Source organism: Pongo abelii, chromosome 9 (assembly GCF_028885655.2).
Source record: "Pongo abelii isolate AG06213 chromosome 9, NHGRI_mPonAbe1-v2.0_pri, whole genome shotgun sequence".
NCBI classification, from domain to species: domain Eukaryota; kingdom Metazoa; phylum Chordata; class Mammalia; order Primates; family Hominidae; genus Pongo; species Pongo abelii.
The window spans coordinates 46,303,266-46,327,887 of NC_071994.2; the positions used below are offsets into that span (position 1 = coordinate 46,303,266).

A 24,622-nucleotide genomic window follows, 5' to 3' on the forward strand; every position below is an offset into this window, starting at 1 on the left:
GGACATGGATGAAGCTGTAAACCATCATTCTCAGCAAACTAACACAAGAACAGAAAACCAAACACTGCATGTTCTCACTTATAAGTGAGAGTTGAACAATGAAAACACATGGACACAGGGAGGGGAACATCACACACTGGGGCCTATCGCGGGGTGGGGGGCTAGGGGAGGGATAGCATTAAGAGAAATACCTAATGGAGATGACGGGTTGATGGGTGCAACAAACTACCATGGCACATGTATACCTATGTAACAAACCTGCACGTTCTGTACATGTATCCCAGAACTTAAAGTATAATAATAAAAAAAATGGGTCATCCTAACACAGACCAGTTCCAGCTTTACCCACTGTTCAGGTTGGGACGGGAGCCCTCCTGCACATGGACTCCAGACAGCTGACATTCCGCTTCAGTGGGTGGTCTAATATCAAACACAGAGTGTCTATCTCCCTTCAAGCTGCCTGGTGTCTCTGCCACAATAAGCCTCAGTGACCCAAACTCTCTTCCCTTATCTACAAATCCCCCACCTGATTTGGTCCTGCCTACCATTCCAACTTCATCTTTTATCTCCATCTCCCACTCCCTCAACTCACCCACAGACACTGGACTCCTTTTTTCTTCAAACAGGCCAAGCTCATACCTGTCTTGGGGCCTTTGCATCCGTATCCCCTCTGCAGTGGATTGCTCTACTGCAAGGTTTGATGTGGGGGCTTCTCCTCACTCAGACCTCAGCGACCTCCTCAGTGACCAAACTAAATGCACCAGTCCTCTCGCCCACTCACTCTCCAGAGTCCCAAATATAACCCACTTTATTTCCTTCACAGCACAGCTGGAGATTTCCTTCCTCGCTATTTCTTCATACCTGGAACTGTAGCTGGCCTATAGAAGACTACTCGATAAATGTTTATGGATTGACTCACTACATTCATAAATTATTGGCTATACTCCCAACATATATGAAGAATCTTACCATTCTTACCACCTCTGCTGCTACCATGTGGTCCAAGATACTATCATCTCTTCTTGGATTTTTCTAGGAGCCTCCTAAGTGATCTGCCTGCATCCCCCCTTGCCACACTGATCCTGTTTAAATGTAAGTGAGATCATGTGACTGTCCAGTTCAGACTCTTCTGTGGTCCCAACTTCACCCAAAGCAAAAGCAAAAGGTCTTCCAATGACGTACAAGGCCTTGGAGATCCTGCCTACCCTAATCTCTACTTCACATCCCACTTTCCCCCATCTCACCACACTCCAGCCATAACGGTCTCCTGGTTGTTCATTCCTGTCTTGGGGCATTTGTACTGGCTATTTCTTCAGCCTGAAACACTCTTCTCCAGATACCTACATAGCTCACTCACTCTATGCAGGTCTGTTTTTGGCTACCTTCTCAGTGAGGAACACCCTATTAAAAATTGTACGCTTCCCACTACCGGCATTTCCCATCTCCCTGACTCTGCTATATTTTTCTCATCCACACTTGTCATCTTCTAATATACTATACAATGTGCTTATCTATTATGTTTATTTTCTATTTACTCTTGCTGGGATGTAAGCCCCATAAAAGCAGGGATTTTTCTCAGTTTTTTGTCACTGTTACAGCCCCCTCCCTGGCCCCTAGAGCAATGCCTGATGCATTGTAGGTTCTCAATTTTTGTTGAATGAATGAAAGAATGTGCCAGGAGAAGAGAGAAAACAAGTATTTATTTTGGCAGCACTGGTGCTAGACATGTGGTGAAGATCATTTCCTTATCCCCCACCACTCCTAGCCCTGGAATCTACAAATGAAAAGTGTCATGTCCCATAGATGGGAGGCCATAGTTACACGGATGCTAATAACAATCCAACCACTGGATTTCTTTTTTTATTATTATTATTTTTCTCAGTTTTCTCAGGTTTTATTACTTTTCTCATAGGTTTTTGGGGAACAGGTGGTGTTTAGTTACATTAATAAGTTCTTTAGTGGTAGTTTCTGAGATTTTGGTGCACATATCACCCGAGCAGTGTACACTGTACCCAATGTATAGTCTTTTATCCCTCAGCCCCCCCCAACCATTTCTCCTGAGTTCCAAAAGTCCATTGTATACTTCTTATGCCTTTGTGTCCTCATAGCTTAGCTCCCATTTACAAGTGAGAACATACAATGTTTGGTTTTCCATTCCTGAGTTACTTCGCTTAAGAATAATGGTCTCCAACTCCATCCAGGTTGCTGTGAATGCTATTATTTCATTCCTTTTTATGGCTGAGTAGTATTCCATGGTATATGTATGCCACATTTTCTTTATCTACTAGTTGATTGAGGGGAAATTGGGCTGGTTCCATATTTTGTAATTGTGAATTGGGTTGCTATGAATATGTACGTCAAGTATCTTTTTTGTACGAGGACTTTCTTTCCTCTGAGTAGACAACCACCAGATTTCGAGTATTGGGTGCAGAGTCCAGGAAGTGAGAAAGGTGTCTATATGAGGCTCCTGACCCTGGGATCCGTTTCCATTGGAAAGTCATCAACCTCAGCAGCTAGGACAACCTTAGGGAGCCAGTAAGGTAGTGAGGAATTGTAAGAAGTAGCCCTCCTGAACCCCAGATCTATAGAGACACAGCCACTTGGCTATCTAGAATAGATCTTAGAATTACAGAGTATCAGAATCAGGTGAAATCTTTGTGGTCCTAGAGTCTAACCTCCTTACTATACAGATGAGAAAACTAAGTCCCAGAGAGTTTAGGAGGCTATGAGGTGACCCTGGTATTTCTTCAACCTAGTTAAAGAAGAAGACAGACATTAACAGAGAAAACATTTTAAAAAATCATTTATCTTTAGAAGCAGTTCTTACTGACCCTGAACCAAGCCTTGTAGGCTGATCCAGGATATGAGTCTGAATATTTATGTGTCATAGAAGATTTAGAAATAATTTCTCTTCTCTGAGTCAGATAACACTGTATATTTTAATTCTTCCAGTCATTTCAGAGCCTGTGCTATCTAACATTCATATGACACCTTATTAAATCAACTTCCTTCAAAAAAAAGCCAATTTAAAATAGATTGTCTCAAAAATTACATTTATATAATTTATGAGTTTTAAGTAATCTCTATTCAGATTGTCACTTCCAGGAATCTGATTAAAATTATTAGTTTACTGAAGAAAGATTGAAGCTGTTAAAAAAAAAAAGGGGGGGGGCTGGCTTTGCAAGTTTTCTTTTTTCAGTTTCTTCACATACCCCTAATATCACAAGGATAAATAAAACCATACATATTATCTCATGTGCTAAGAAGGAGTGGGGCAAGCCAAGTTAATAATACTGCTGACAAAGGCAGATAATTATATCTTATATTTTTTATTCATCGCTTCTGAAAGCATTTAAGATGTAGCATTAGCCATCACCAGTGATTGACATCTACATCTGCGTTTGCTTGTGGCATCAGTTGTCAAACTAACGTTTGATTAACATATATATGTTTTCCAATTTAACTTTTAAAGCACTAAATTCAGGCCTGCAATAGGGAGTTGCCGCAAATTAATGGCATGAATTAATTAACCTGAAGTCAGGAGTTTAGGACCAGACTGACCAATATGGTGAAACACCGTCTCTACTAAAAATACAAAAATTAGCCAGGAGTGGTGGCATGCACCTGTAGTCCCAGCTACTCAGAAGGCTGAGACAGGAGAATCGCTTGAACCCGGGAGATGGAGGTTGCAGGGAGCCGAGATGATGCCACAGCACTCCAGCCTGGGTGACAGAGACTTCATCTCAAAAAAAAAAAGTTATTGAGTCAATATCTCACTCTGAGGCAGCAGACTCTAAAGATACACCCTATGGCAGTGGCCCTGGTTAGCAAAGAAGGTGTTTATGTGTAGTTCCACACATTTAATCAAATGCAATCTACCTCTCATCTTGGGGGGAATTTGCTCTATGTTCCTTAATGACAGACCTTACAAGTCACTAAAGTTTCTGGCATCATCTAGAAGCCAAATCAACTAAAGTTGGCTAAAAGAGATGGAATTTCTTTGGGAGAGAGAAAAATTTGAAAACTCTTACAATGGGGTGGCTGCTCAGGAGAAGTTTCAAAAAATCAAAAGCACGTTGAAAAGGGTAACAGTAAAGCTTCCTTTAATAACTGCAGGGGCTTTATGGCCTAGCTCCCTTATAAAGGCCTGAAACATTTATTCCTTCGGATTCTGGAAGTGTGGGTAACTGGCAGCTTTCAGCTGAGTCTCTTTCTGGGAATTTCCCTTAGGGGAGAAGAGCTGCCTTTGTCAGAATAGGATTCCCAGAATTATGTCTCCTTCCTAGGGGGCACATCCAATGACTAGCATCTGCCAGGTTGATGTGATCCATTTATGTCAACGCAGGACAACTCAGCTGAGCCATCCCAGCATCAGAGCTTCCCGTGGAACCGGCTAAGGCTTTTATTGTGACTGCATGGCAGTTCAACTTCTCCATTTTCCTGCTCTATTTCTTCCATTTTTTTTTTTTTACAGATATCGATCTTGAGAAGATCCCCCAATAAATTCCTGCATGCTAGTCTCCAAGTCAGAGTGTGCTTTCTGGGGAAGCACATCTTAGAGACTCTCAGCAGCACTGAACTCTGTCTTGCCAGCTGGAACAATAAAGGGCAGCAAGCATGGAGGGAAGCCATGGCATAACAGGACAATGCCAACAGAGGAAAATCAGAGAAGCCAGCGGAGGCATGGACATTCCATGTGCATGGAAGGGAAGGGAGGGAAGTGAGAACCTAAGAATCCTAAAGTAGTTGGTAAACAGTGCTAAACATGCTTGTGGCTGTCTCCCTGTGGTTTGCATAGCCCCCGGAAAGCAAGAATCATCTTTGTTTACAACACGAAAAAGGTCAAGACTAAGTCACAGGTGCCAGAAAATTAAAAGGAACCCAGCAGGTTAAAAACTCCTCTCCTGTAAATTATCTTGGGAAGGATGGCCATTTTCATGATATTGATTCTTCCTACCCATGAGCATGGAATATTCTTCCATTTGTTTGTATCCTCTTTTATTTCCTTGAGCAGTGGTTTGTAGTTCTCCTTGAAGAGGTCTTTCACATCCCTTGTAAGTTGGATTCCTAGGTATTTTATTCTCTTTGAAGCAATTGTGAATGGGAGTTCACTCATGATTTGGCTCTCTGTTTGTCTGTTATTGATGTATAAGAATGCTTGTGATTTTTGCACATTGATTTTGTATCCTGAGACTTTGCTGAAGTTGCTTATCAGCTTAAGGAGATTTTGGGCTGAGACAATGGGGTTTTCTAGATATACTATCATGTCATCTGCAAACAGGGACAATTTGACTTCCTCTTTTCCTAATTGAATACCCTTGATTTCCTTCTCCTGCCTAATTGCCCCGGCCAGAACTTCCAACACTATGTTGAACAGAAGTGGTGAGAGAGGGCATCCCTGTCTTGTGCCAGTTTTCAAAGGGAATGCTTCCAGTTTTTGCCCATTCAGTATGATATTGGCTGTGGGTTTGTCATAAATAGCTCTTATTATTTTGAGATACGTCCCATCAATTCCTAATTTATTGAGAGTTTTTAGCATGAAGGGTTGTTGAATTTTGTCAAAGGCCTTTTCTGCATCTATTGAGATAATCATGTGGTTTTTGTCTTTGGTTCTGTTTATATGCTGGATTACATTTATTGATTTGCGTATATTGAACCAGCCTTGCATTCCAGGGATGAAGCCCACTTGATCATGGTGGATAAGCTTTTTGATGTGCTGCTGGATTCTGTTTGCCAGTATTTTATTGAGGATTTTTGCATCAATGTTCATCAAGGATATTGGTCTAAAATTCTCTTTTTTTGTTGTGTCTCTGCCAGGCTTTGGTATCAGGATGATGCTGGCCTCATGAAAAAATGCTCACCATCACTGGCCATCAGAGAAATGCAAATCAAAACCACAATGAGATACCATCTCACACCAGTTAGAATGGCAATCATTAAAAAGTCAGGAAACAACAGGTGCTGGAGAGGATGTGGAGAAATAGGAACACTTTTACACTGTTGGTGGGACTGTAAACTTGTTCAACCCTTGTGGAAGTCAGTGTGGCGATTCCTCAGGGATCTAGAACTAGAAATTCCATTCGACCCAGCCATCCCATTACTGGGTATATACCCAAAGGACTATAAATCATGCTGCTATAAAGACACATGCACACGTATGTTTATTGCGGCATTATTCACAATAGCAAAGACTTGGAACCAACCCAAATGTCCAACAATGATAGACTGGATTAAGAAAATGTGGCACATATACACCATGGAATACTATGCAGCCATAAAAAATGATGAGTTCACGTCCTTTGTAGGGACATGGATGAAATTGGAAATCATCATTCTCAGTAAACTATCGCAAGAACAAAAAACCAAACACCGCATATTCTCACTCATAGGTGGGAATTGAACAATGAGAACACATGGACACAGGAAGGGGAACATCACACTCTGGGGACTGTTGTGGGGTGGGGGGAGGGGGGAGGGATAGCATTGGGAGATATACCTAATGCTAGATGACGAGTTGGTGGGTGCAGCGCACCAGCATGGCACATGTATACATATGTAACTTACCTGCACATTGCGCACATGTACCATAAAACCTAAAGTATAATAATAATAATAATAATAATAATAAAAGAAAAAAAAAAAAAAAAAAAAAAAAAAAACTCCTCTCCTGTAAGAGGGAGGATGAGAAGCAAGGGAACATGGTTACGTTATCCAAGAGAGGATTGTAAAAGGAAAGAAGACATCAACAGAGTGAAGGAAGCAAAGAGACAGATCATCATAATTAGGAATACAAATGAGGATTTCACAAAAGACCCAAAGGTATGAAAAACACTTTCACTTTTTTAAATGAATATGAAAATTCTGAGGAAACAGACAACTTTCTAGGAAACATGACCATAGATTGACCCAGAAGTATAAAACGTGAGGAGATCAAAAAGTGTACAATAAATGAAAAGACATCTAGCAATTATTTTCAAAAAAAGCTCCAGATCTCTTTTCACCAGAAAGTTGTTTCAAACTTCAAAATTACCAATAGCTCCTATACTCTATTAGTATCCTGAGTTAAGGAAAAAAAAAAAGGATATTTCCTAATAAGTCATAACTGGGTCTACTCTAGGGTAGGTAAAAGAGTCAGAAACAGAACACAGACAGTAGTACCCAACTGTACAAGAAATGCCTCATAGGGCAATTCAGTGTGGAACTGCCATCAGCATAAGGGTATAAAGGCAAAAGACCTCAGCTCTGGGCCTCCCTGACTTGAAGCATTCACCTTCTACGTGATGCACTGGTTACCTAGTTTTTGGCACACTTCTCTGAAGAATTAGAGACGCTGGGGAGCAGTGTCCATTCACTCACATCCTCAGCTGCTGTACACCCTTTAGACTGCATGTTAGCTGTTTCACTAGACAAACCAAGTAGAAGTAACATTAAACTAATTGTGAGTTATCATTCTTGAACCTAAACTAGCCCTCTGAAATCTGGCTAAACTTTTCCTGGCCCATTTTATATGTTAGCATAAACTTGGTACTAAAACCTAATACAATAACACAAAAGAATCAGAAAGATAGCTCCAAGATAAAAGCCAGTGCTGGTATAAAATACTAGGAAATAGTATTTAAGAAATTTAGAAATTCTAGAAATTTTACATCTGAAATGTTAAATAAATTGTATACTACTACTAACTGAGTAGGCATTTGTTCAGTAATGCAAAATGGCTTGACATTAGAAAAGCTATTAGCATATTACATGACATCAAGAAGTCATTTATTAATAGCCATTAGGTTCATCTAATACATGCCTAAAATAAATGTGGTAAAATTTGACACCAATTATTATAAAATTGTATTATAAAAAAGTATTTCCATTAAATTATAAACAAAAAAAAAAAACGGGGGGGGATGCATACTATCATTTCTTCAAACATTAGCTACCATCAGAAAGTTCTGGCTGACAAACATATATAGCAACTGAAAAGAAAAGGATATAACTGGTAACTTTTGCAGAAAGGATATAACTTTTGCAGAAAGTAGGTGGTTTGTTTTGTTTTATCTAGACTTCCCAAGAGCAACATTTCTCATACTTAAATTCACAGAAGCCTAAAAGTTCATGGGTATATTATCAGGGATCCTCCAGTCTCCAACAGTGATTCTATACTTGTATCTTTATTCCTCTGATCATCTGAAAAACAAATATAAGCTTTTAACAAATCTACAGTAAATAGCCCAGGTGCTGGGGCTCACGCCTGTAATCCCAACACTTTGAGGGGCCAAGGTGAGAGTATCACTTGAGCCCAAGTATTCAAGACCAGCCTGGGCAACAGAAGGAAACCCCATCTCCACAAAAAAAAAAAAAAAAAGTTTAAAAATTAGCCAGGCATGGCGGTACATGGCTATACTCCCAGCTGCTTGGGAGGCTGAGGTGGGAGAATCCCTTGAGCCTGGGAAGTCAAAGCTGTAGTGAGCTGTATTCACACCACACCACTGCACTCCAGCCTAGGTGACAGAGTGAGACCCTGCCTCTAAATAAATAAATAAATAAATAAATAAATAAATAAATAATTGAGTAAATAAATGGGCAAAGCTGCATTTGGCCTGCAGGCCAAGAATAATTATAGTTGTGAATGTCACTTGATTGGGACACAATTGCTCCTAAGTATTACTGTTTTAATCACTGAATATTGATAAGAAAAGAACAAAATCGGACATAACATAAATTTTTCATTTTCATCAAGTGATGATATAAACGAAGGTCTTGCAGTGATGGGAAAAGAGGAAACCAGGGAGAGAATTGAGTCTGCACAGAACACATTATAGTTGAGGCATGCTAAACCCAATCTATGCTGAAACAGTCAGTACACAGCCATATCAAAAGCACTGGTTTGAATTCAGCCAAATCATGGTAGTAAGAACATATATGATAAGTGCTGTTAACTTGATGTTGATTAGTTTTGTGGTTTATAATTAAAAGCCACCAGAATAAGAAGTGTACTCTTAGTTATAAGTTTTACATTTTAGAAATATTCTTATTATCTCAAAAATAATTTAAATTGTCAGGTTGCTCAAAACATTTTTTTCTCTTTAAAAATTGGTCTATACCTTACAGAGACTTAAAAACACTGCCTTAGAGAATCAATTAAAATGCCATTAATACTCACAAAAGAGTTCAGCAATAAAGACAGATATAAATATACAGAAATCAATAGCATCCTTAAATGCCTGCAATAAAATGGTACAAAATATAATGGAAAAAGATAATCACCATATTAGCAGCACAACAAACGATAACCAGAAATAACATTAACAAGAAATATTCAGAGAGGACATATGTGTGTGTTGGGGGGATTATAAAACTTTACCTAGAAACTCAAGAGTACTTGAATACGTGGAAAGGCATTTATGACTAAACTAAAGAATGTTTAAAAGGCAGTTATTCTGAAATTTAATTATATGTTTAATTTCATGTCAATTAAAGCCCATATAGGATTATTACTGAAATGTGGCTATGTTAGTCTGGAAGAATTCAATGGTGAAAATAGCCAACAAAATTTAGCAAAGGTAAGAAATGAGGAGGTGGCCAGGAACAGAAAATTCTAAAATAAAATTAACGTAAATTAATTAAGTACATTAAACAGGTATCTTTCTAGCAGAGCTTCTTGGAGCTTTCTATATGCTAATATAAACTATTATGCTAATATACATTGTGAGGAAGAAGGTGATAGAATAGTATGCAGTGTTTACCAAGTGTATTTGAACATGAAACTCTTTTCTATAAAACATTTCCTATATATATAATTTCTATATGCCACAGAACAATTTGAAAAACACTCAAAACACTACTATGAAAAAGTCTCCCTGGACTCTCAGTTTCTTGACCTTGTCACCTTCAAACCACTTCAGACATTCACAACTTTATTCACACCCTCGCCTCATCATCATCAGAAACTGTGCTAGCTCCAACCATCTCACCTTAAACATTTTACAATTCAAAATACTATCTCTTAGGCTCTCAACTCACTGTCATTGATTAGCCTCTGCCACATTTCTCACTCATAGAGGATACCAATCCATTAATCTATTTACTTTCTCACTATTCATCAGCCTGCCCTCCTGCCTTTACTTGCCCTGGATAATCTTTCTTTTTAATCATTTCCCTAAGCTCAACTCCCTTGGCCATCTGTTTTCCGATATACTTGTCCAGGCTAAACTCTAAACTTTTTTGAACTCAACTTTCTACTTTTCTGTGCTTTCACACAACTAACTGAAGCAAGTTCACACAACCAGCTGTGTAGAGTGTCAGATGGACATTACTACACATTCCTTTTAGCCCCTCTTCCCCATCTCTGAGACTAGTCAAACATTCTCTTACCTTCAGAGGCCCACATATGTATACTTCACAGCTCTCATCTGATAATCCCACTTCACAGAGAAATCAAACTGTCTAATATAGAAACACTCTCATCCTCCAACTAACAAATCAACACTCCTACCTGCATCCATCTTTTACTTCTTGTTAAGAAAAAAAGGCATGTCCATTCCCCTATCAGTGGGCAGTTTCCCCACTTGACCCCTAGATGTTAAGCCACTTGCTCCTAAAAGGTCCCCTCCTTCCTACTTCAAACATCTCTATTGGATCTTTCCCATTCACATATATACATGCTCTGGTATCGCTCATCTTAAAACATCAACATGCATACACATAACCAAACAACAGCAAAAACAAATTTCCATTTGTCCCCTGATCTGCCCTTTCTGATCCATTTTTCTGCTACCATGCCAAACTTCTCAAATGAGTTGCTTAACATGCTTTCTCCACATTCTTACTTTTAATTCACTCTTCCTTTCTGGCAGCTTTCTGCCCCCACCACTCCTATGAAAACTGCTTCAACAAGGTCACCAACAGACCTCTTGACAAATAAAATACAATAGATATCTTTCTGATCTTCTAATGTATCTCAGCAGCATTTGACAGAATTAACTCCTTCTTAAAACCGCTTCCTGCTGCTGCTTTCTTGCTAACGGCACCTTCTATCACCCTGGGCACAATGTATCCATCCTCTTTGTTGGCTTCTCCATCTGCACCCAAACTCTAAACTTCAAGCATCCTCAGGATTTGATCTGAGCCCTATCATTCTCTCTGCCAATCTCAAGCATTTTTATGGTTTCAAATGTCATTTATATCCTGATAACTCCCAGGTTATATCTCCAGTAACAGATATCTTTGAACTTAAGACTTATGTGTCCAACCTCCTACTGCTTATCTCCACTTACATATTTCACAGATATCTGAAAAAGAACATGGTCCAAATAGAAATCTTGCATTTTCCCTTCCCAAAGTGACTCCATTATCTGCAGTTACTAAAGCCAGAAACCCTGGAGTGATCCCTGACTCCCCCCTCTGCTTTACCCTACTATATTCAATTCAGAAACGAGTATCACGCATTTAACTTCAATAAATATATCTCAAACTCATTCACTTTCCCTTATCTTCACAGCAACCACCCAATCTCCATCCTCTCTCACTGGAGAAGCCTCCCTGGCATTCCTGCTTTCGCTATTGCCTCCTCCAATAGATTCACCAAAAACCAGTCGTTGGATCACATAAAAATCTAAATCACATGTTACATCTCTGCTCAGAATCCTTTAGTAGTAAACCCTTACACTTAGAAAAATTGAATATTCCTTAACATAGCCCATGGACCTTTCATAATGTGAACCCCTACATGGACATCATGGTGGAGGCACATCATGACCTGCCTCTGTCTCCCTTTCTCTCTCAGCAAAAGCCATGCTCCTTAGAACACACCATGTTCTTTCTAACCTTAAGGACTTTACATCTGGCATGTATTAAAATCTGTCCATTTGTTTCTTTTCTCATTTAATATCCATCTCCCACCCAGAATATAACTTTCACAAGTTCAGAGCCAGAGCTTTTCAATCTCTTTACTGTTATATCCCCGGCAATGAACACAGATGCCTGGGCCTGGTCATAGTAGGTACACAGTAAATACTTTTAAAGTTAGTGAATGAATACAAGTACTCTCATTGCCCACACCAGCTCTTTCTCCCCAAATGGGACTAGCGAATTTTCTTGCATCCGTCTTCAGTTGTTTTAAAAATAGATTTTTTCATAGCCATGCCCCCTTTTCCACCACTATGAGTTATTAACAGCACCATAAGCAATTTTCAGTGTGCTTATGGCAATTCCAGAAGATGCTTCAATGAACAGATCTGCAATTGCTCTTCATTCTATGTCCTCAATTTATGAAAAGACATGTTGATTCACTAAAAATAAAAAAAAAAGGCATTTCAAATGAAATGAAATCTCACAAAGCATATTCTGTATCATGCAGCTACTGCCATGGTAATAAGCCAAATACTGTAAAATTCAGTTTCAAACAGAGCTGGAACACATGGCTTGGAATTTATGTTGGAAACGCTCTCTGACTTCCCATTTACCTCAGATGTTTTTAGATGTCATCACCTGCAAGTTCTCAGGTCAGTATGGCAAAGGACTGGCTCTCACCACCAAGAGATGACAAGAAGGCAGCTACAGTAAGGAAGCCACTGTCTCCAGAATGGGGTTCCATTTCAGGCACCTGGTGCTGAGACAACTTCTGGCTTCTCTGTCATCTGAGGCCCCAGCTTTTGGCTGGGTGATGTAGGTGATGTACTGTTTGGACTAGCACCGTAATTGACTGTTTCAATGGATACTGCTCCACAGCAATACTGCGCTCCATAATACCTGTGAATATTCATTTTCTTAGCCCCTTGTCCTGTTGCCTCTCAAACCTTATCTTCCCTGTGGGCTGCTGGCTCATGAGCATAGTAGTATGGCCCATAGCAGTATGGCCCACTGCCCTGAAAATGGTTCCATAGGACATTAATAATACATAGATGTTTCCAGGATCTATGAATCCCATACAACAATATATTTTGACAATAGCCTTAACATTTTCATTTAAGCATATTCTGGATTGTTTTGATGAACACTTTGTAACTGAATACTGCCATGCAATTTTTATGCCCATTTTTGTTTTTCGTTTATAATACATTGTGTTAAGAGGTTATATTTTAAGTATTGTTAGCAAATGAGAAAAAAAGTAAAAGTAGACTTGATTCATAAATGATGTGTTCAAGCTGAATGAAGGCAAGATGGTATTTACAGCATGCTTCTCAAAAGAAGACTTAGCGATTGTTCAAATATAGCAAGAAGAGAAACATGAATCACTATGCCACATGTGGCGGTGCACACACCAGCCCCAAAGAACCTGTACCTTAGAATCCATGCTTCATACACATTGCCAGTGCTTATTTCACTTCAGCAAAACACCATCCCTGGTAATGTTAAATCAATGTAATTAATTTGAATTGTATTAGACTGTAGTTTTGTTTACAGTTACCTAGTAAACTTTCTTTGTAGTTGTGTAAGACCCATAATTATTAGCACTATACACCTGATTTTGTTTGTACATATTTAAGGACTATTAGAATAAACATAACTACATCAAGGTCTATGTTTTCTTGTCGCTTTTCTCCTTTTAAAACTTTGTGAATAATGGTCTAGTATAAAAACCTTGAATTTTTGAATCAGACCCATGTGAGCTCAAATCCCGCTTCTGCAAGCGACTAGAACTATGATCTTACAGAGCAACTTACACATTCTCTTGGAATCACATTTTCTCCAGAGTGGTTGTGAGCATCATGAAAGGTGATAAGGTAATACATACTAACCACCTAACCTATAGCTGGTGAGAAATAAAACTCAGTTACCTTTTACCTGACTCTGACTATTTGCTATAAAAAAGTAGCCTAAAAATTTAACTCAATATCCATGGAATGTTCATCCATTAATGCCATGATATTATATTTCTATTAACTATTTTTATTAACAATTAACTATGTTGTGTTAACTCAAAGCGACTATGCAAGGTAAGGCATTACCTTATTGACGTGGAAAATTAGTTTTAAAGTAGTGGAGAGACTTGCTGAGAGTCATGCAGCGATACATGATTGATAGTGCGGCTTGGACTTTCCACCAAGCCTTCTCAGTCAAGTGCCACTGTTCTCTTCACTGTACTATGTCAAATTATGATCAAAGGAATCATTCTCTAAATTCTTTCAACATAATCGTATATTGTAGCTTGCTTATAGATGTAAGAAAGAGCCTATTTCATAAATAATGTATTAAAGATATTTATAAAATAGGAGAAAGTTGACAAAGGAAAGCTGGAAAGCCACAGCAGGTGACATTGCTTCTAAAGCAAGGACACTGATTACTGACCTTGACAATCTCATATTTTCCTCTGCTCTCCCTTAATCATTCCTCGTACAATGGTATCCTTTTAGAATTTTAAGGTCTATTACGATTCATGCTACAAAGAGGATGTGTAATAGCTTTATAAATTATATTACGTCAGCAAACAGTTATTGTTTTCTAACGATCCAAGATAATATGAGTAATAAGTGGTTTAAACATTTGCCATGAAAATATAGCACAACTGAATTTCTACTGAAATTGGATGAACTGCTCATTCTGGTCTTTTTAATCTAAGATTGGCTATGAGGACCAAAGAAGTCAAAGACAGGCTAATGATACTGATAGAGAAAATCCAGTGTCCAAGCAGACATCAAAAAATCTCTATTAAGAGTAAACCAGCTCCTTCTTTGTGCTCATATCAGGAAGGGTCCAAGCCAGGACTACCAACAAATCCATAACTTAAAGAGCATAAGATGATAGAGGCAGGAATATAGGCACAGGTATAAATATTAGAGAGATACAAGGCTTTGATGCACGATAATACATTTGCATATATCTACTTAATTAACACAGCAATTTCCTCAAAATGTATACAAAGATGAGTAAAAAGATGTTTATCAACTCATACATATAATAGGAAAAAATGTAAAGCAAAGTAAATGTTCAAAGAAGTAGAATATTTATATAATTTATTCTCTTTGTGATAGGATATTGTTCAACCATTCAATTGATGTTTACAAATAATTCTAATGAAATAGTTTTTTCACATGATGCCTAGTATGAAATTTACACACACACACACACTCACACACACACACTGTGTGTGTGTAATAATTTCAACGTGTAAAAAAAATTATATGAGGGCACAAGAAAAAAAAAGCTGGGAAAAAATACCAATATTAGTGATAATTTTAGGCTGGTGAGATTAGGAGGAAATATATTTTTATTTATATTTTATCTGTATTTTCCACCATGTTCGAAATAATCATGTTACTTTTGTATCAGTAAAAAAGTTAAACTATACAATTTCTACAAAGCTATTAAGATTTATTGCATGCATTGCAACAAAATTGAGCTCCTTCAAAAGAGGGCTTTGTAACACCAAAAGCCAAAGAAAGGTGTGGGTTAATAGAATAAGGGCATTAGAGATCTATATCAGCTCCAAAATGACCTCAAACTGCCTTTGGGAATTCCTAACCTCCAATTTTATGCATTTTAGATAAGAATTTTTATCTCTGTTAGTTCCTAAATGGGGACTCAATAAAGGCAAACCTGCCATATTATTGCACCTTTTTGTTTTATACAATGAAAATTGTACCAGTTGGCAATAATAATATTGAAGATGTTTACCAGAAACCTTGGTACGCATCTTCCCCAGAATACTGAATTTCGCTCCATCTAGAAAATCAGTGAGCAGTGGTAACTATTTCTTTAGGGGTCACATATAAAACTTTTCTATGGCAGAGTAAACATAAACTTTAAAAAGAAAAATTCCTGGCCAGGTGTGGTGGCTCACACCTGTAATCCCAGCACTTTGGGAGGCCGAGGCGGGTGGATCACCTGGGTCGGGAGTTTGAGACCAGCCTAGCCAACATGGTGAAACCCCGTCTCTCCTAAAAATACAAAAATTAGCCAGGCACTGTGATGCGTGCTTGTAATCCCATCTACTTGGGAGGCTGAGCCAGGAGAATCGCTTGAACCCAGGAGGCAGAGGTTGCAGTGTGCCAAGATTGCGCCACTGCACTCCAGCCTGGGAGAAAGCAGAGCAAGACTCTGTCTCGGAGAAAAAAAAAGAAAAAGAAAAGAAAAATTTCTGGAGTCATTCATTCGAACTCTTCCCCTTTCCCTTAAACATAGCTCTTTCAAATTCACCTCTGACCTTATATTTATCTTCCACTAGTGTCACTTCAACCTCTTATCACCCCCTTGATCTTTTTGATCCTTCTTCATCCTCTAACCCAGTGTTACTCAAAGTGGTTAGTCTGAATACTTTTTGTTACAGTCCACAGGGTAAGGAGTTCACATCAGAATGTAAGTCAGCACTCACTACTTCCTTCAAAGAGAAAGTCTTGCTGGAAAGAACACAATGCAAACAGACAAATGAACAAAAACATCATCTAAAATAAACAGCATGCTTAGTGACATAGTTGATTTACAGTCTAGAGCAAAGTCTTTTTCTTGTCATAAACTAGTAACACACATTTGCAGGCCAGCATTGGTCCACAGGCCACACTGTTGAGTTGAGCTAATCTACCCCTCCCCACTCTCTCCAAAATTATATCTCAGTGTGTTCAAATCACGATAAATGCAATGGAGAAAATAAAATAGGGCCACAGCACAGAGAGAGTAGTAAGAGACCAGGACGGTCAGGAAAGATTTCTATTGGCAGTGACATTTGAGTTGGTAAGAAAAACTTAGCCAAGCAAATATCAGAAAGTGAGCCAGCAGTGCTAACCCTTCCCTGTTTACCTCAGTCCAAATATAGTTATATACTTCTCTTTCTAGTATAAGTTACCCTTGGCCTTCTTTTTCTGTATCATATAGTTGTTTTTCTTGTGTTAGCATCTAATTTATATATGCATTTTTAAATGGAGAGTCATAGAAAACATATTGACTAGTTATAACCAATGGACTCATCAAACCAAGATTATCTTTCCAAATACAACCAAAAACACATAAAACAACAAAAGCATTTACGATCTATTGCCTCACTGATTGAGTCTCATTATTATCTTCCAGGCCTTTTGTACAGTTGCAATAAGGCAATTTGACCTTCACAACATGGACTCGTGGCTCATATATCAGTAATCCTGTGTGCCCTGATGCAGCTGGGAGAATGGATGCTTGCAGTTCGCTTATAAGCCAGGTATGTTAAACCCTAACTATAAACACATAAACAGCATTCAGTTGCCAATACAAAGTATCATGTTTCATCTATTTTTTTCCTGAATTTAATGGCCCATGAAAGGAACATTTTTACATTCCTGTTCTGTTATTTAACAACAAACGAACACCTCTCTTTATGCCCAGCAAGAAAATCTACCAGTACCTGTCCACAATAAAGAAATTAATCAGTCAAAAAGAACGGAGGACACTTCCATTTCCAGCAATAAGGCAGAATACATGTCCTGAAAACTGCGTATTACAAAACAGTAATATTGGATAAAATATAGCAAAACCTTCTTCAGATGACTCTCTGAGCTCGTAAGAATTTAAGGGAAGTTTGCAGGGGTCAAAAAATGGACGGACGGACTGAAAAGAGAGATATAAGTGGTTGCTGCCCAAATAACTGTTTGGAGCTGTTTACCAATCTCTATAACCAGGTTTCAATGACTGTTTGGGAAAGCAGAGAAGGATTTAGATTTTCTCAAAATGGAAAATTAAATCCTTAAATAAAGCTGGGGCTCTATGCATATGCAATGTATGCATATAAAAAACTATGCATACATTGGGGAACATGTGGACTAAAAATTTATCTGCCCACCAGAAAAGGGAGATGGATAATGAGGAATATGTCTTCCTTGTATATATAAAAATATCCCCTAGAATTGTATAAGCGCAGGCCTATACTGACAGTTTCACGGTCAAATTTATTTATTTGTGTAGCGTGAGATGGCCATTTCCAAAAAATTAACATAGAGTGGCCCAAGGTTAGCAGTTCCCAAATGCACTTAGAAGAAGCCAAAGCAAAGCTCTCTAGACCTGCACTATCCAGTAAGGTGGCTAAATTCACATTTTTAATTAATTAAAATTAAATTAAGTTACAAAATCGGCTTCTCACATTAGCCACATTTCAAGAGCTCAATAATCACATGTGGCTAGTGGCTACTATTAATGAACCCTGAAGATATAAAACATTTTCATCACCGTGGAAATTTCTATTGAACAGTACTGGTACTTGCAGGTACATCCTTAATCCAGGCTTCACAGGATCCCTATGATAATTGCTGCTGAAAATAAGTTCACAATCCAAAATTACTACTAGATGAATAAGAAAAAAAGACACTATGAGTGAAAGTAAGTAGAACATGAGCAAACAGTGAAATAAGACTAATAATAACATTAGATAATAGTATTATCTAATACATGTCATAAAAATAAATGTTTTTCATGTTTTTAAAAATTTAAGATGGACTAAAAATACAACAAAGGAAAAAGATCCTATCAAAGGAAACCAGAAAACAAAATTTTAAACTAACAGAATTTCTAGAAGTGTGTGTGTTTGTGTGTGTGAATGTGTGTGTGTGTGAGACAGAGAGAGAGAGAGATCACTGAAATTACGAATTCAGTGACTAAAGGAAGAATTCATTAACTGGCAGAGAGATCTAAATAAATTTCCAAGAGTGCATCAGAGGAAAATGGAAAGTGTGGAAATCAGGATTGAGAGACAAAGGCAGAATGCAAGTCTAATTGGAGTTCCAAGGAAGAGAAAATAGAGAATATGGGAAAGAGATAATACTTGAAGAACACCATGCTGTTTTGGTTACTGTAGCCCTGTAATGTAGTTTGCAGTCAGTGTGATGCCTCCAGCTTTGTCATTTTTGCTTAGGATTGCCTTGGCTATTTGGCTCTTTTTTGGTTGCATATAAATTTTAAAATAGTTTTCTCTAGCTCTGTGAAGAATGTCATTGGTAGTTTGATAGGAGTAGCACTGAATCTATAAACTGCTTTGGGCAGTATGACCATTTTAATGATATTAATTCTTCCTATTTATGAGCATGAGATGTTTTTCCATTTGTTTATGTCATCTTTGATTTACTCGAGCAGTGTTTTGTAGTTTCCTCGTAGAGATCTTTCACCTCCCTGGTTAGCTGTATTCCTAGGTATTTTATTTTTTGTGTGGCAATTGTGAATAAGACTGCATTCCTGATTTGGCTGTCAGCTTGACTGTTGTTGGTGCATAGTAACATTAATTTTTTTGCACATTTATTTCGTATCCTGAGACTTTGCTGAAGTTGTTTATCAGCTTAAGAAGCTTTTGGGCTGAGACTACAGGGTTTTCTACTTACAAGATCATGTAGTCTGCAAACAAGGATAGTTTGACTTCCTCCCTTCCTATTTGAATGCCCTTTTATATCTTTCTCTTGCGTGATTACTCTGGCCAGGACTTCCAATACTATGTTGAATAGGAGTTGTGAGAGAGGGCATCCCTTGTCTTGTGCCAGTTTTCAAGGGAAATGCTTCCAGCTTTTGCCCATTCAGTCTGATGTTGGCTGTGGGTTTGTCATAGATGGCTCCTATCATTTTGAAGTATGTTCCTTCGATACCCAGTTTATAGAGACTTTTTAACATGAGGGGTGTTGAATTTTATTGAAAGCTTTTTCTGCATCTATTGAGATAATCATGTGTTTTTTGTCTTTGGTTCTGTTTATGTGATAAATCACATTTATTGATTTACATATGTTGAACCAAGCTTGCGTTCTAGGGATAAAGCCTACTTGATCGTGGTGAATAAGTTTTCTGATGTGCTGCTGGATTCATTTGCCAGTTTTATTTTTTTTTTTAGGATTTTTGCATCAACGTTCATCAAGGATATTGGCCTGAAGTTGTTTTTTGTTGTTGTTGTATCTCTACCAGGTTTTGGTATTAGGATGATGCTGGCCTCATAGCATGTTAGAGAAGAGTCCTTCCTCCTCAATTTTTGGAATAGTTTCAGTGGGAATAGTACCAGCTCTTCTTTGTCCATCTGGTAGAATTTAGCTGTGAATCTGTCTGATCCTTGGCTTGTTTCTGGTTGGTAGGCTATTTATTACTGACTCAATTTCAGAGTTCATGATTAATCTATTCAGGGATTCAATTTCTTCCTGGGTCAGTCTTGGGAGGGTGTATGTGTCCAGGAATGTATCCAGTTCTTCTAGATTTTCCAGTTTATATACATAGACTCCTCTAATGGTTGTTTGTATTTCTGTGGGGTCAGTGGTATTATCCCCCTTTTTACTTCTGATTGTGTTTATTTGAATCTTCTCTCTTTTCTTATTAGTCTAACTAGCAGTCTATTTTACTGAGTTTTTTCAAAGAATGAGTTTCTGGATTCATTGATCTTTTAAATTATTTTGTGTCTCAATCTCCTTCAGTTCGGCTCTGATCTTGGTTATTTCTTGTCATCTGCTAGCTTTGGGATTTGTTTGCCCTTGGTTCTCTGGTTCTGTTAGTTGTGATGTTAGGTTGTTAACTTGAGATCTTTCTAGCTTTTTGATATGGGCATATATTGGTATAAATTGCCCTCTTAGCTCTGGTCTACCTGTGTCCCAGAGATTCTAGTATGTTGTATCCTTATTCTCATTAGTTTCAAAGAACTTTTTAACGTTTCCCTTAATTTCATTATTTACCCAAAAGCCATTCAGGAGCATATTATTAAATTTCCATGTAATTGTATGGTTTTGAGTAAATTTCTTAGTATTGATTTCTAATTTGATTGCACTGTAGTCCAAGAGATTGTTTGTTATGATTTCAGGTCTTTCGCATTTGCTCAGGAGTGTTTTACTTCCAATGATGTGATCAATTTTAGAGTATGTGCCATGTGGCAATGAGAAGAATGTATATTCTGTTATTTTTGGGTAGAGAGTTCTGTAGTTCATTTGATCCAGTGCTGAGTTCAGGTCCTGAACAGACACATAGACCAATGGAACAGAATACAGAACCCAGAAATAAGGCCACACACCTATAACTATCTGATCTTTCACAAACCTGACAAAAACAAGCAATGGAGGAAGGATTCCCACTTCGATAAATGGTGCTGGATAACTGGGAAGCCATGGGCAGAAGAATGAAACTAGATCCCCTCCTTACACCATATATAAAAATTAACTCAAGATTAATTAAAGACTTAAATGTAAAACCCAAATCTATAAAAACTCGCAAGGCAACGTAGGCAACACCATTCTGGACATAGGAATGGGCAAAGGTTTCATAATGAAGACACCGAAAGCAGCTGCAGTAAAAACAAAAATTGACAAATTGAATCTAATAAAACTAAAGCGCTCAACATCACTGATCATTAAAGAAATGCAAATCAAAACCACAATGAGATACCATCTCATGTCAGTCAAAATGGCTATCATTAAAAAGTCCAAAAAACAACAGATGCTGGCGAGGTTGTGGAGAAAAAGGAATGCTTATACAGGTTTAGTAGAAGTAAAATTAGTTTAACCATTGTGGAAGACAGTATGGTGATTCCTCAAAGACAAAAAACAGAAATACCATTCAACCCAGCAATTCTATTACTGGGTATATACCCAAAGGAATACAAATTGTTCTATATTAAAGTCACATGCATGTGTATACTCATTGCAGCACTATTTTCAATAGCAAAAGACATGGAATCAACCAAAATGCCCATCGATGGTAGACCGGATTAAAAAAAATATGGTACATATACACTATGGAATACTATGCAGCCATAAAAAAGAATGATATCATGTCCTTGGCAAAGACATGGATGCAGCTGGAGGCCATTACCCTTAGCAAACTAATGAAGAAACAGAAAATCAAATACCACGTTTTCATTTATAAGTGAGAGCTAAATGATGAGAACAAATGGACACATAGAGGGTAACGACAGACACTAGAGCCTACTTGGAGGTGGAGGGTGGGAGGAGGGAAAGGATCAGAAAAATAACTATTGAGTACTATATATCAAACTTGCACATGTACCCCTAAACTTAAAATAGAAGTTAAATTTAAAAAAATACTTGGAGAATAGCTGAAAATTTTCCAGATTTTATGACAATCACCGATCCTCAAATTCAAGAAATTATTACCAGGCAGAATTAATATAAAGTAATCCACACCTGGATAAATCATAATAAAGCAGCAGATCACCAAAGCAAAAGAGATGATTATCCAGGTAATCAGGGTAAAAAGCATCATCTACAAAGGAATATCAATGTCCACATTAGCAGACTTCACACAAAGAGAGCCAAAAGACCATGGGATTATGCCTGTAATCTAGAATTAAACACTAAGATAAATTATTATTTAAAAATAAAAGTGAAATAGTCATTTTCAAATAAACAAAAAACAAATGTGTTCACCACTAATAGTTCTCACTAAAGAAACCTCTCACAGATGCAACAGTTATATCAAAGGAAAGTAAGCCAGGAAGAAAGACTGAGATTAGGAAAGAATGATGAGCAAAGGCTACGTGGATAAATCACATCAACATGACTGTGCAGTACAATAATATAAATAACAATTGATTTCAGTAGTAACAAAACAAATCAGAACTAAAAATCTGGAAAAAGTAACAAGAAAGACAAAGAGATGTTTGGACTTAAAATATCCTACATCGGCCAGGTGCAGTGGCTCAAGCCTGTATCCAAGCACTTTGAGAGGCTGGGGCGGGTGAATCACAAGGTCAGGAGTTTGAGACCAGCCTGGCCAACATGGTGAAACCCTGTCTCTACTAAAAATACAAAAAATTAGCCAGGCATGGTGCCAGGCACCTGTAATCCCAGCTACCTGGGAGGCTGAGGCAAGAGAATCACTTGAACCCGGGAGGTAGAAGTTGCAGTGAGCTGAGACGTGCCACTGCACTCCAGCCTGGGCAACAGAGCGAGATTCTGTCTCAAAAAAAAAAAAAAAAAAAAAAAAAAAACCAACAACAAAAATTCTACATAAAGTCTGTAAGGAAAACAAAAATATATTTAGATTTTGGTAGGTCTGAATGTTAAAGCTCAAAGGGTAACAACCCACAATAAAGAAATAAAGGATACAACTTCAAAGCCAGTGAAGTTATAAAGACATGCTGAGAACGACAAAAACTCCTGGGGGGAGTAGGGACAATGCATTGGAGCCGAAGTACAATGCCTGAACTAGATTAATAATTAATACATAAAGAGGTATTTCTTAAAATAGATGGTAGCGACATGGATTTTTTTCAATTTTATTTATTTTATTATTATTATTATTATTATTATTTTGATATGGAGTCTCACTCTGTTGCCCAGGCTGGAGTGCAGTAGTGCAATCTTGGCTCACTGCAACCTCCGCCTCCCAGGTTCAAGCGATTCTCTCACCTCAGCCTCTCAAGTGGCTGGAACTACAGGCATGCACCACAATGCTCAGCTAATTTTTGTATGTTTAGTAGAGACGGGGGTTTCTTCATGTTATTCAGGCTGATCTCGAACTCCTGACCTCAGGTGATCCACCCACCTCGCCCTCCCAAAGTGCTGGGATTACAGGCATGAGCCACCACGCCCAGCCCAATTTTATTTTTTGTATCTTACCATCTGTTTAAAATCATTTATTTATAATAAGTTAAAAACAAAAAGTAATATGCTCCACTTGAAAAAAATCTGCTATACTAAGAAATATTAAGAAAAACCTTAAAAGAGTAAAGTGTTCTAAAATTTACAAAGTGCTATTATTTTCACTGCCTCACAACTGAAAAAAGACAAGTTCCATATTCTTCCTTTTGCAAATGAGGAAGGGAAAACAGGCAGAGTGGTGAACCACTTTCCTTAATATCACACAACTAAGAAGTATCAGAACGTGTTCTCAATCTGTCTTCTAAACTCTGATACAATTTCTTACAGTGCACAATGCTGCTACCTTGCATCTGTCAACAAATCCAAAGAATAAATTACAGAATTAGCAAGTCTCATAGAAATGGCATTATACCTGAAAAGAATTCTGAACATTAACATAAGAATTACTCAAAGGGAACAGTCAGGGATTTAAACAAGATTTATATACAAGGATGTTCACTGAAGCATTATTTATAAGAATGGAAATTGAAAATGATCTAAATATGTAACAGCAGGGAAGTGCACAGAACAGTCTATCTGTACAGTGCAATGTTACCTAGTCATTATAATTAATTTTCTAAAAGAATATGAAATAGCTGAGAAGTATGCTAATGATAGAATATTAAGAAAGAATATTATATTGAAAGGATAATACCCATTTTATTCAAATATAGATGGTAATGTAAAAATTAAGAAAAGCCGTGCACAATGGCACAGTCCCAGCTACTTGGGAGGCTGGGGCCGGAGAATTGCCTGAGCCCAGGAGTTAGAATCCAGCCTGGGCAACACAGCAGAACCCTGTTCCTAAACCAGAAATAAAACCTTTTTTAAAATTAAGAATGATAATAGAATACATGCATAGTAAAACCCTGGAAGGAAATATGCCAAATATCAATAGTAATTATAGCTACGATGGAGGGGTTCAAATTATTGGTGATTTTGTCTTTATTCTCTAAATGAACACATTGCTACTGTAATCTAAACAAAAAAAATTAACAAATAACTTTTAGAACATCTTTTTTGCAAAAGCATTGCCAACTTTAAATATCTCCCTCCCCTACAAGGTTAAATAAGTAAAAAAAAAAAAAAATACTAGAAGAAAATAACATAAGAAAATA

The 24,622-nt window shown here is 37.7% G+C and overlaps 1 protein-coding gene across 2 annotated transcripts in view; it reads right to left on the reverse strand.

Annotated features, from left to right (window-relative positions):
- Positions 1-24,622, reverse strand: part of NELL1 (neural EGFL like 1) — a 926,144-nt gene that overhangs the window by 523,938 nt on the left and 377,584 nt on the right. The window lies entirely within an intron of this gene.